Below are 13363 nucleotides of genomic sequence, written 5' to 3' on the forward strand. Positions count from 1 at the left end.
GTTAATGTTTGAAATCTTGGCTTTTAATATGCTCTGGTGTCTATTCTCTGTAAATGATAGTGTCAGAACAGCATAACAATAAAACATATCTTCATGGTTATTTTTCTGGCACTAGATATAATGATAATCATTTTATAACATACAAAAATTACTATAATTATAGCATCAATATAATCCTGAATGATACAGTTCCCTTGTGTGAATACCAGTTTCTTAGCAAACAGAAATTAACTAACCACTCTTCTTCTCTTTTCTTGAAGTGGTTGTTGTAAAAAACAAATATGAGAAAAATGCAACTATTTCAAATGGCTTTTGTTGTCAAGTGATTTACAATACAATATAGATTTACAACAATTTCAAACTTAGGTTTGCTCGGATTTATTCGCCCTCTGTTAAATTAGCAGCTTTAATACTTCACCATTTTTCAGAGTTAAAATTTCATGATATCCAACACTGGAAAAGTTTTCCACCAACAACAGCTTTACAGCTCTGAGGAAACAAAAACATTTCCAAATAACTTCCAACTTTGAATAAGCCGACATGAAAACTTGTTTTCCATCAGAACTGTGGTACATGCTCTATAAGCCCGCAAATAACCCTCTTATGGCTTTTATGACCAGGCTCAGTTTTTGTGGCTTTATGCAACTTGGCTGCGGGGACAATTAATGCTTCTCTGGCAAGAGCTTTGTCTCAATTTGCCAAACAGGCTTATCGGCATACTGACTGTGGTAATATAAATATTCAATAAATCACGGTGATAGGAAAACACATTAAATCTCCCTATGGACTGCAATAACAAACAAATGGGGGCATTTTATAGGCTGATTCCATGCCTTTACATTTTAACAACAGTTTGTACCACATTGAGTCAATAAAAACTCAAATGCAGATCAGATCTTTTAAAGGCTTTATTTAGAGGTTGAGTTGGTTAACTGGCTCAGTGACAATCCAAAGTATTCTTCTTTCCTTTCAAAGTAGTAACTGAGTCGTGCTATGGCATACCTGGGAACAAAAGAGAGGGCAGAAAATTAAAGGATTAAGAGGGGTTTAGCTTTAAACAAATCTTAAAACCATGTTTCACATATATATTTTTAGGCTTTAACAGATTTTTATTAATCTGTCTATGGTTTGTTATTATGGAGTGAACTATTTTCAATTGTTGTTGCAAGCAAAGAAAACATTTCCTAAATGCAAATTTGAATAAAAAGAAAATCGAATAATTAACCTTCTAAATTGAAAAAAAAAAAAGTTTTGAGAGTAACTTTGTTGTTCTCCTCGATTTCTTTTAATATATTTTATTCCTTTTTTATTTTACTTTCTCAAAATTAATTATTTTAAATTAGAGGTACAGTGGTAAGCGATACGTACAGGTGCTGGTCATAAAATTAGAATATCATGAAAAAGTAGATTGATTTCAGTAATTCCATTTAAAAAGTGAAACTTGTATATTATATTCATACATTACATACAAACTCATATATTTCAGATGTTTATTTTGTTTAATTTTGATGATTACAAATGACAACAAATGAAAATCTCAAATTCATCATATCAGAAAATTAGAATATTGTGAAAAGGTTCAAAATTGATGGCCCCTGGTGCCACACTCTAATCAGCTAATTAACTCAAACCACCTGCAAAAGCCTTTAAATGGTCTTTCAGTCTAGTTCTATAGGCTACACAATCATGGGGAAGACTGCTGACTTGACAGTTGTCCAAAAGACGACCATCGACACCTTGCACAAGGAGGGCAAGACACAAAAGGTCATCGCTAAAGAGGCTGGCTGTTCACAGAGCTCAGTGTCCAAGCACATTAATAGAGAGGCGAAGGGAAGGAAAAGATGTGGTCGAAAAAAGTGTACAAGCAAGAGAGATAACCGCACCCTGGAGAGGATTGTGAAACAAAACCCCTTCAAAAATGTGGGGGAGATTCACAAAGAGTGGACTGCAGCTGGAGTGAGTGCTTCAAGAACCACCACACACAGACGTATGAAAGACATGGGTTTCTGCTGTCGCATTCCTTGTGTCAAGCCACTCTTGAACCACAGACAGCGTCAGAAGCGTCTTGCCTGGGCTAAAGAGAAACAGGACTGGACTGCTGGTGAGTGGTCCAAAGTCATGTTCTCTGATGAAAGTAAATTTTGCATTTCCTTTGGAAATCAAGGTCCCAGAGTCTGGAGGAAAAGAAGAGAGGCACTTCATCCACGTTGCTTGAAGTCCAGTGTAAAGTTTCCACAGTCAGTGATGGTTTGGGGTGCCATGTCATCTGCTGGTGTTGGTCCATTGTGTTTTCTGAGGTCCAGGGTCAACGCAGCCACATACCAGGAAGTTTTAGAGCACTTCATGCTTCCTGCCGCTGACCAACTTTTTGGAGATGCAGATTTCATTTTCCAACAGGACTTGGCACCTGCACACAGTGCCAAAGCTACCAGTACCTGGTTGAAGGACCATGGTATCCCTGTTCTTAGTTGGCCAGCAAACTCTCCTGACCTTAACCCCATAGAAAATCTTTGGGGTATTGTGAAGAAGAAGATGCAATACACCAGACCCAACAATTCAGAAGAGCTAAAAGCCACTATTAGAGCAACCTGGGCAATCATAACACCTGAGCAGTGCCACAGACTGATCGACTCCATGCCACGCCGCATTGCTGCAGTAATACAGGCCAAAGGAGGCCCAACTAAATACTGAGTGCTGTACATGCTCATACTTTTCATGTTCATACTTTTCAGTTGGCCAACATTTCTATAAATCCTTTGTTTTTATTGGTCTTCAGTAATATTCTAATTTTCTGATATGATGAATTTGAGATTTTCATTTGTTGTCATTTGTAATCATCAAAATTAAACAAAATAAACATCTGAAATATATGAGTTTGTATGTAATGTATGAATATAATATACAAGTTTCACTTTTTAAATGGAATTACTGAAATCAATCTACTTTTTCATGATATTCTAATTTTATGACCAGCACCTGTATATGTATGTTTTATTGTATTTACTGCCTCACTGTGTGACATCATCATGCTTTTTTAGTGGTTTTCTATATCTCTTTTCTTTAGGGTTTGTTTCAAGTGAAACAAAAATGTATATAACCCTGTTAACCAAAAGGGATTGCTCCTGAAGGTTGTAGGGGCATCAGAAATTCAGACCAGCCCACACATGCAGATCAATCTATCCATGAGGAAGATCAACCACTTTGTTTATTAAGAAAAATCCAATTTTTTTTCCAAATATGTTCAAATAAATAAAAAATTTAGACTATTGTTTTATTTGAGATAAGGCTATATTTCAGTGTGCCATTGAACTCTGCTTACTCTCTTGCTACTGTACTAAAACATTAACAGCTGTTTTTTCCCCCTGCAGCTGTAATGTTGTTCATCAGTCAATAAGTTGGCACAATAATGGATCATTTAAAAGGAAAGTGTAAGGTATAAAGTGAGTTGCAAAGTAATGGTCCTTTATTGTGTGTTATATGAAATTTCAAACAGTATGTGCTTCTTTCCTGCTCATGGTGGGCAAGGTGTCTTTGTTTGTAGCTGCAAATAAAATAAATAACTGCATCGAGTCTTTGTTCAATAAAGTGAAGAGTCTGAAAGCTTCTAAGCACAGCTTAACGGTGATAAAAGTGGTTTTGCGCTCGTTCCTACCTTACTGTTGAGCGTGTCTCAATAAATCTGATGTCTGAGTACGCCGTTGCCCTTGGCCATTATAGTACACCCCTTTGAAATTAAGTGAAGTTTGAAAGGCAAAGAAAATGGAGGCAAAGAGAGGAGTTGGTCCTTTAATTAGTGCTTTCACTGAACTCTTCAATGCCGAATCGGTTTTCTCGCTTTTACTGCTTTAGTGAGACAAAAGATAATTCAGACAGAAGCTTTTGAGATACTTGTGTTTCATCACTCTGCTCCCCTTGTGCATCTGTATGTAAAACTGAGCTCTAATTATTATTTCAGAGTCAGCCCCTCTCTTGTCTTCGTCTATTGGAAATATTTTTTTCAGTTGTTTCTGCTGCACCAAAATGAGACGCTTCAACCTAAAGATTATGCCAGATATGTGCTTTGGTGGAGTCTAACCATGTGGCAAAGCAAAACAGCTAATAATATTAGGAGGAATAAGATTAATTTGTATCATGCCAATACTAAGGAAACATTTTAACTCTTCTAAATATATTTATGGGGAGCCTTAAAAAGCATTATTGTTTTCTGGACAGATTTAATCTGTTGCTAGCATGTGCTTCTACAAATGACTAACAGCATTTTTGCTTGCTGAGAAACATTCGCAACTACCTCATTAAAAACCAAGTTCATTAATATTTTTCTGTTTTTTTTGCAGGTGCAAGGAGTGAAAGGAGATTTCAGGAAACAAAACTCAATTTAATATCAGGTCAAAATAACTGTTTTATCTCTAAGTGAAACAAATTCCATGCTTACATTATTGTTTGCAGAGAGAGACTTATACTTATCTAATAAGTCCAATCATCCACTCTTGTACCCACCGAATTTTCTGAGGGTCAGTGGCAACACCTTCAGCTGAAACTCTGTGGCCCAGAAAAAAACACTTGCTCTCAAAACAGGCAGCATTCAGGAAGGTTTGAGCTTGAGGTTAGCTGCCCACAGCCTGACAAACACATGCTCCAGTCGCTCCAACATCTATCCTGTGTCTCGGCCTAGAACTGTGATGTTGTCAAGGTAAACCAAGCAGTTGTCCCACCTCAACCCTGCCAGGACACGTCCATGAGCCTTAGGAATGTGGCAGGAGCATTTCACAGTCCAAAGGGCATCACGTTCCATTCAAAAAGCTCTTTTCGTGTTCAGAACGTAGCGGCTCCTCTGGCCGGGGGTGTCTAAACTCCACTTGACATTATCCAGATGTCAGATCGAGTGTGCTGAAGAACTTAGCAGTGGAGAGGGTATCGAGGGTGTCCTGGATCCGACGCAGTGGCTAAACATCCTTAATCATTTGTTCGGTCAGGGCCCTGTGTTCTACACATTCTAGAGCTTTGATCTTTCTTTTTCACCATTACTATTGGCTCTGACCAGCTGCTATTACTGGGTTGGGCCAGACCAGCCTCCAAGCTCTGAAGCACCTACTGATCACCTGCTTCTTCTTGTTTCTGTTGATACATTTTATGGTGGGGCTGCTTACCGGAGGTCCTTCCATTGTCATGATGATGTGTTTAACGAGCACCACATACTTATGTCCAGGCCCCAACACGGTGGTACAGGCCACCCTCACTTCATGTATGCCAACTTCAAGGTCAAAGCCCAACTGGGGAACCTTCTCCCCTAACAGGGTTGTTTCTTTGCATCCATAGTCTAAGCAGAAAGGATGGCCCAAGATGATCTCTGTGCTCTCATCGGTATCAGCAATGATACAGTTGACATCCACCACATGCTCCCAATATGCACCGGCAGAACCACCTCTCCCAGCACAGGCAGCCTTACTGTCCCAGTTGCCTGTAATGTTTGTGCGACCCATGGTTGGATGGATGGTCTGAATTCAGAAGGAAATTAGTTGAAATCACGCAGGGACAGCACATTTCTCCGGGTACAAGAGTCTAGGAGGACACGTATTTTTATTCCGTGGACCAGAATATGAATGTGCATTTCCTGCTTCCCATTTCTAATACAGATAATTATGGCATCAGGTCAGATGGTTTTTCATATAAGTGGGCTCTACACATGTTGGTGTGGTGATGGGCAGCTTCGCCTTAGGTGACCCACACCGGAGCAGTTATGACATATTGCATTTAAATGTTTGCTCTTACTTGAGTTGGATTTCTGTCTATATTTCTCAGATGGTGCCCACTCGGACAGGTCCAGGTCCTAACACACCACTGCTAGTCTAGCCCCATGAGATGGAAAGTTATGTGTACTCTACTGAATCAACTGCGTAACCGCATGGGCAGTCCTTCTTGTAGCATCATGCCTTTGGGTTATCCAATTAGTTATGGCAAGGGTAATTGGTTTCTTCTCTGACAGTTTTTGAATCAGATCAGGGTCAGCTGGAGCATTGGTGAAAATATCTACGCTAATACGATCTTGCTCTTTCTCTGTACAGTTGACGTAAAAATAAAGACTTTTTCATAGATGTCATCTCTTAATAAATATAGGGCTTCTCAGGTTTTCCACACTCTTTGCCTTAGTTTGATGCCAATAGCTACAGCACATTTTTGTACAATGGCTATTTTGTACAATGGCTCCAGATGAGCCAGTAAGGCAGAACTTTAACTGAACAGCTTTAGTGTATTCAGTCCAGTGATTAACTTTACCACAGCATGCAAACTGGTAAAAGAACCCCTTCCACAAACTAGTTCCATCAAACTGGCAAGACTTCGGTATTGAGATCTTCTCATTACATGTTGGGCACTCCGTGCTGCCAATGCTGTTCAACCCATGACCAAAGTGACAGGAACCAAGCTGCTGATTGCATGCTGTAGTTTGCTGGGGTAAAATGTGGGCATGGTGGTTTTGCCCCATCCTGCCTTGAGGTGCTACAACATGATATATGGGCTTTTCATTCATCTAGGTGAAAAGTAAGCCTAAATGCACAGGTGGGCAAATTGGAGATACATAGCTGGACCCGTCTGACTGATAAACAAAAGGTATTGGTTGGTATCTGCACAGCACCCCGTTAATAGCAGCTACACCCTGGCTATGAATCTTTTGCTCTTACCGATCATCACAACGCCACTCAATGCTCCTTTTGTCACGAAAACCTTTATCATCCTGCCAAATCTCTCCTCTATGCACCAGGAAGGGATTTAGGCTTACTTTTCAGCTCCTTTCATCAGCTTGCATTTTGGCCCCGTCCACACGAAGCCAAACCCTGGCCTAAACGCACAAATTTTTCACCAAACCAGCCTCTCATCCATACAAAGCCGGCGTTTCGGGGGTCTGTAAACGATCTTTTTTTATTAAGCCTTCAGAGTGGGAAGATTTTGAAACGCCTCTTTTGCGTTTCCATCTTTAAGCTGTAACCGCATTTTTTTTCTTACACGCATGCGTCATAGCGTCGCCTCTAAACACGCATGCGCGACACAGTATCACAACAACAATGGCGCCGTACTGTTTTGAATGGTTGCTGCTCATGCTACTCACCCTGCTGTCGGGCTTACAACAGAATCTTCTTCTTCTGGAATATCTCCAGGAAGAACAGAGCAATATCGACGACATAGTTCATCACCTGAATTTGACTGAACCACGAAAATGGACCCGCAGGGCAACCATGTATAAATATTAGTGCACATGCCCAAAATTTCGTCGCCTATTTTTGCTTTGGCACCACAGCGCCACTTACAGGCCTGGCATACATTTTGCAGCGTTTTCATACATTCGTGTGGACGATCACATTTATTTTATCTCTCCGTCTTTACGACAAACGTTCTGGAAAATATTAGCATTTCGTGTTCGTTTTGACTTCGTGTGGACGGGGCCTTAAACTCCAGCAGCTACATTAGCCAGAGCCGATGCCATCTTAGAGGCCCTTCTGAAAGTTCTTTCGGCTTCCTTTATCAATTTCTTGCTATGCTCTTTATTTTATTCCTTCTTTTTACAGAGCGATCCTGGACGAGCCCCCAGATGGAAACATTTTAGGACTTTATTTCCCTCTTGGAAAGATTAAAAACAACACAGACTTGCTTACAAACCCCCCTTTAGTTGACTTCCTCCTCTTCTTCACCTCTCTTCCTCTCTCTAGTGTCTCCTATTCCACCAACGGCCAAAGGCTGGGACTGTAACAACTGTCTTTAGAGTTAGATATGGAAATGTGCCACCATATGTAGGTTATTCAAACCTGGACTGACATTTCACTAAAAAATGTGTTGTATCAACTTTTTATTTGTGAATTATTTAAGTGGTTTGTAAAAATAAATACATTTTCATTGTTACTACCCTAACAGATTCATAGTTTTATCCCTTTAACCTAAGTTAGTGAGACTGAAATGACTTAGCTCTCAAGTTTTAAATAACATGTAATCTTTCTAATCATGTTAATCTTTCATGCAAACAGATTTATAATTGTGCAATATGATCCCACCCAGTTCCTTATCGCTGCTTTTACAAAATGTTTCATTAATCCTTGAATTTATTAAGATCAACTTGAGAACTAAGAAGCTTTCAGCATTTATCATCCTAGGAAATTAAACTGAGAACTTTTTCGTTTTAGGGGGAGTGAGGTGAAACAGTTAGTTGTTGCATAAAAAGCAGGTATTCCATTTCACAATGTGCTTTTGTGCCCAATTCCTTCAATTTTGCAGTGAGTCCTTTCCAAACAGTGGGCCTCCTCCTTTGTTCATTTCCTCATAATAATGTCTTTGTCAAATAACAGCTGGGCCTGCCAGGATGTCCACAAATCTAAACCACTGACTCGAAAACACTTTCAACACATGAGTAAAGTCATAAGAGGAAAGTAAATAAGAACGGTAGAGGGAGGGCGGGTTCACATTCCCGTTGTGGCTCTCCATTGTCACATCTACATCTGGACTGGGTTAGAGCACAAGGCCTGTGTGACGCCTGTCACTCGTTGGGAAGTCAGCCAAAATTTGACTCAGGGGGATAGAGCTGGGCGGAAAGTTTCTTATACACACCAGACACACAAAAACATGAACACAGTAACATTCAACAAATAAGAGTAGGTGATCCGGTCCCCCTATACACCACACGTCATTTAGATGTTGGTTTAGGCTAGATCTGGTCGGTCCGTGGTAGTTTTGATTTAATCCAGAAATAGTTGAAAATTGAGCTGTGTTTGGTGGGTCTGATTCTGTCCCACTTCAGCCCAGCTGTAGAAGGATTATAGCTTTTCACCTTTCACTTTTTAACCAAATTTAGATGTCATTTGGACGTGTGTCAATGTCAATTTTTACCAATCACTGGGTCAAACACTTCTAGTGGGTTGGCAAATTATGAGTCACAGGCTGTGAGCGAATGTCTGCCTGAACCCCTCAATCACTATGTATACTGTAGAGCAGGGACTATATAGTGGACTTCATCTTGAACTCAGTTAACTGACCGTTTGTACTGGCAGTTTGCATGATGAAGATGTAGTACCGAAAAGCTACAAATAAGGGTCTTCTCTTGTAAGTTGGACAGCGTATGGAAGTCCTCTTTAAAATACCAAGGTTGACTAAAAAGTTGCGGATGGGGATGTAAATATAATTTGCAACATTATGCTTTCTGAAACTTTCGCATGAAAAATAAACAAATAATTGTCTCAGTAAAATGCCTTGAGATGATATGTGTTGTGAATTGGTGAGATATAAATAAACTTAATATAATGGATTTCACAGTCAGCCTCAGTCACTTAGTGACCTCATCCATGTATATCTCTCTGCTACCTGACTTTTGGTTAAATATGAATTTATATATGTATAAAAAAATATTTATTTAGTTTAGGTTTAGGGAAAGTATTCATGTTTAAAATTATTTTATAGCGTTCTATTGTAGTTTTAATGGCATTCAGAGTGCTTTTTATAACTTTACATCTTGCCAATATTGACATTTTTATGAGATGATTTCAAAAAGAGGAATTCTCCATAAAGTGAAGAATATTATGGAGAGAATCCTGTTACTCAGATTGTTAAATACCGACTGAGTGTCCTCAGTCAGAGGCTTCTCCAGAGCTCGGTGCAAGACAGACCATGACAGAAGATTCTTCCTGCCTGCAGCTATCAATACCTACAACATCTGGTTAAAGAAAAAAAAAACCAATGAGTTACTGCAACATTTAATTTCCCTTTGGGATTAATAAAGTTTTTTTGAACTGAATTAAATTCCGCTCTTCTGCAGCTTGGACCGAATCATGACCGATTTTTAAAGTCATCCAGCAACTTCTAGTATTGTCTAGGACAGCCATTAGAAATTTGGCTGAAGAGTTATCAACTGTGACTCAACAAACTGCCATAACAAGCCAAAAGTGGAAAACTTTCTTGGTTATGTTATTCCTTGGAAACTTATGATGGACATTTTTACTGTGCATTGGTATACAGACTGAAGTTTGTTGATTCACTGTTGTAAGAAAATAATTTGTTTTGTTTAAGAAAAATTAAAGAAATTGCAATGACAAAAAACCTTAAATAACATTTTATTTTTTCCATAATGTTTTTTCCTTTTATCTTTATGTGTATTTAGTTCAAATTGTTATTATTTTTTATTTTTTCAATTTGCGTTTTTCGGATCACATTCTCTTCACTTTGTGGGTCGAGCTTTCCTTTGGAGTGAGCAGCCAAGACAAATTTCTATTGGCCGGCATGTACTGTATGTGAGCTACATTTTTATAGTTTTTGTTGTTCAAATGGCAATTTGAAAAGGATGAAATTGGTAAAACTCAATCTGAATAAGTAAATAAATACAAATCTGTGAAAAAAGTAAAAAAAAAATGAATCTTGAATCAGAAATTATTATATAGAGTATTAAATCTGTAATTTCAATTGGAACAAAATAAAAAACAAAAACTTTAAAAATAAAAATGAATATGAAAAACATATTGGATTTTTTGATTGGATAAAATCAAGTATGAGAAAACAGTAAAAAGTTTTTTTAGATAAAAAATGTATTTACAAAATGTGTTTTTTAATGCAACAACAATGGAACAAAATTTTCACTATACTTAGGACATTACAAACAGCCCATACTAGGCTTTGTTTGCACTTGTTTGCAGTTTGTACGTCATTAAAATAAGCTAATCACAGGCTTAGTCATAAGTAAAATGTTGATAGTCTATGTGAATAGATGGATAAATACATTAGTAACAAATACCATTTTTATGGCTCGCTTGGTTATGAAGCACAGGAGCTCAAATTTCTGGGCGTGAGATTAATCTAAGATTTTGGGGAAATGAACAGCAGCATTAGATAAACCAACTCCTTAAAAAAAGCACAAACCTCACTTTCCCAACAGATCGAAGTTTCTGACCAAAGTTACAGTAGTTTGAAAGCTAACTGCTTACGCATTGCATGTTTTAACTTGTCACTAGTCAGCTCACATGAACTTATTTCAAGCTTGTCAACATGTCTATCAGCTCTGAGATCACACCAGTCATTTCTAAATTTAAGCCTTAATGAAGATAGAATAAGAAACAAAGAAATGTGTACAAATAACAACCTTACAGAACCCTGGCTAACAAGGTTTTATTTATGCCATGCTTGTTAAAAAAAAGATTTAGGAGGTAGGTAGGAACAAAGAATTAAAACAGTTATGAGTGATCCATTAGGGGATGACATAGGTTAGGGAAGTATTGCTGCTTTCAAAGATTAGACCTTCTTCCCTGCAGTTACTGTTGCTCTCTGAGCTCATTCTAGTTTAACCCCTCCGGTTGAAGAAAGGTAACCCAACCTTCTGCATGCACTTTAAAACAACTTCAGCCGGCGGCTTAAAGTAACAGACGGCTATGCAAGACATATAGTAAGGCTGGGTCGACAGCTTTAAAACAATAGAGCCTCTGTGCCCCAGCATCCCTCTGGATCACATTTCCTTCGAGGCCCACATCGAAATATGGTGGGGGCCCTGTTGCTGATCCAGGGGGCAGAGAAAGCCACACATAGGGAGGGTGCCGTGTGTCAATAGTGATTAGGATCACCATCACAACTGTTGTTGGTGTGGGGCACAAAGGAAAGTGAGACGTTATGGTAAAAGGTAGGGGGAGAAGGAAGCATTGTGCCCTCTTGAACTTTACTGTCTGCTTGCCGGTGATGAGGAATGTCTCCTGGAGTCGTTTAAGATAAATAGTCCTAATGCATGCTGTTGTAAATTTAAAAATAAAAGAAATTAGGTTTGGCATCCTTTTAAAGTCTTAATGAAAGCTTTGGCTTTCATCCTATCATGATGTGTGGCGCAACAGTGACGAGAAGCAGAATATTCCCCAAGTAAACATTTTGTCTGCTGAGAGAGGCGACAAGAAAAGGGAGATGCAGAAATCATTCTGCACTTACACAAGACAGACAGAAGAGGAATGGAAGATCCTCTAATATATTAAAAGATATCATCACTCAGTTGAACACTAACCCTGTTTTGACGAAAGAAAGATCTCTACCAGAACTCTTCAGGTCATCTCAGAGGTAAAGAAATTTGCAATGTGTACAAACCTTTGGAAGTCGAAGTTAATAGAGGAGTATTGGGACTGCAGGATGGCCCAGAGACCCCAGAAGAAGTTGGATGCCTGGTGGAAGAGACGGGGAAATAAATCTGGACTGAAAACAAACAGAATAATCTCATTTAATTTGTCAATTTTGGCAAAAGTCATCATTTATTGGTGATTCATCATTCAATAAAAAAAAATATCTGTTGTTTTAAAGCTCCTAAGGCCACTGTCCCACTAGTTCAGATTTTACTTCAAAGTAGGCTTCTTTAAATCTATCATCAGTAATGTTGTTTTTGTCTGTAGAAGAACGATCTAATATCAGTAGCATTTGGTGAAAAACAATAAATCCCAAGGTAAATTGAAGTAAAAGGTCAATTAAAATCCCATAAGAACAGAAACATGTCCCGCTGGGCTGCAAACACACAAAACAGCATCATCCTTGTAGCCTTAGTTTGATAAATTTCTCAAGTGTGTGACCATTTACACCATAGTGAACATTTTGAAGAGTTTCAGTCGCTTTTAAAGCTCATCATAGCACTACAACAGCTCTTGTGAAAGTCACTAATGACATTTCCATGGCCTCATATAACAGACTTGTATTGGTACTTGCCCTGTTAGATCGTAGTGTGGCATTTGATACAGTTGATCATAGGAAAGAAAGACTTGAATATTTCGTAGGGATGCCAGGAACCACCCTAGGTTGGTTTAAATTTATTTGTCTGACAGATTTCAGTTTGTTCACGTTAATGATGCTCAAGGGTTATCTGTGGAGTACCACAGGGATCAGTGCTAATTATCTTTACTATGTAGACTGTCAAGGCTGGACTATTGTAATTCTTTACTATCAGGAAGTCCACAAACTGTGGTTAAAAGCTTTCAGATGATCCAAAAGGCTGCAGCTAGAGTTCTGATGAAAATTAAAAAGAGAGATCATATCTATCCTATCCTGGCTTCTCTTCATTGGCTTCCTGTTAAATCAAGAATAGATTTTAAATTCCTCCTTCTCACATATAAAACCTTAAATGGCCAAGCTCCATCTTATATTAGAGATATGAACGTTCCTTATGTTCCTAACAGAGCACTTTGCTCTCAATATGCAGGTTTACTAGTGGTTCCTAGAATTTCTAAAAGTAGAATGGGAGGCAGATCTTTTAGTTTAACAGGCTCCTCTCCTGTGGAACGAACTACCAGTTTTAGTCCGTGAGGCAGACACCCTGTCTTCTTTTAAGGGTAGGCTTTGAACTTTCCTTTATGATAAAGCTTATACCGGTACTTAGATTGGC

At 38.7% G+C, this 13363-nt stretch overlaps 1 long non-coding RNA gene across 1 annotated transcript; it reads right to left on the reverse strand.

Moving 5' to 3' along the window:
* Positions 1-884: 884 nt before the first annotated feature.
* On the reverse strand, positions 885-12200 carry LOC119789733. The gene is made up of 2 exons (XR_005281619.1): positions 12085-12200; positions 885-1002 (listed from the first exon to the last, which is right to left on the reverse strand). It is a non-coding gene; the product is annotated as an uncharacterized LOC119789733 (long non-coding RNA).
* Between the last annotated feature and the right edge of the window lie 1163 nt (positions 12201-13363).

The sequence above is a fragment of the Cyprinodon tularosa genome, unplaced genomic scaffold, assembly GCF_016077235.1.
Source record: "Cyprinodon tularosa strain WSP-4 unplaced genomic scaffold, ASM1607723v1 ctg346, whole genome shotgun sequence".
In the NCBI taxonomy this organism is placed as follows: Eukaryota; Metazoa; Chordata; class Actinopteri; order Cyprinodontiformes; family Cyprinodontidae; genus Cyprinodon; species Cyprinodon tularosa.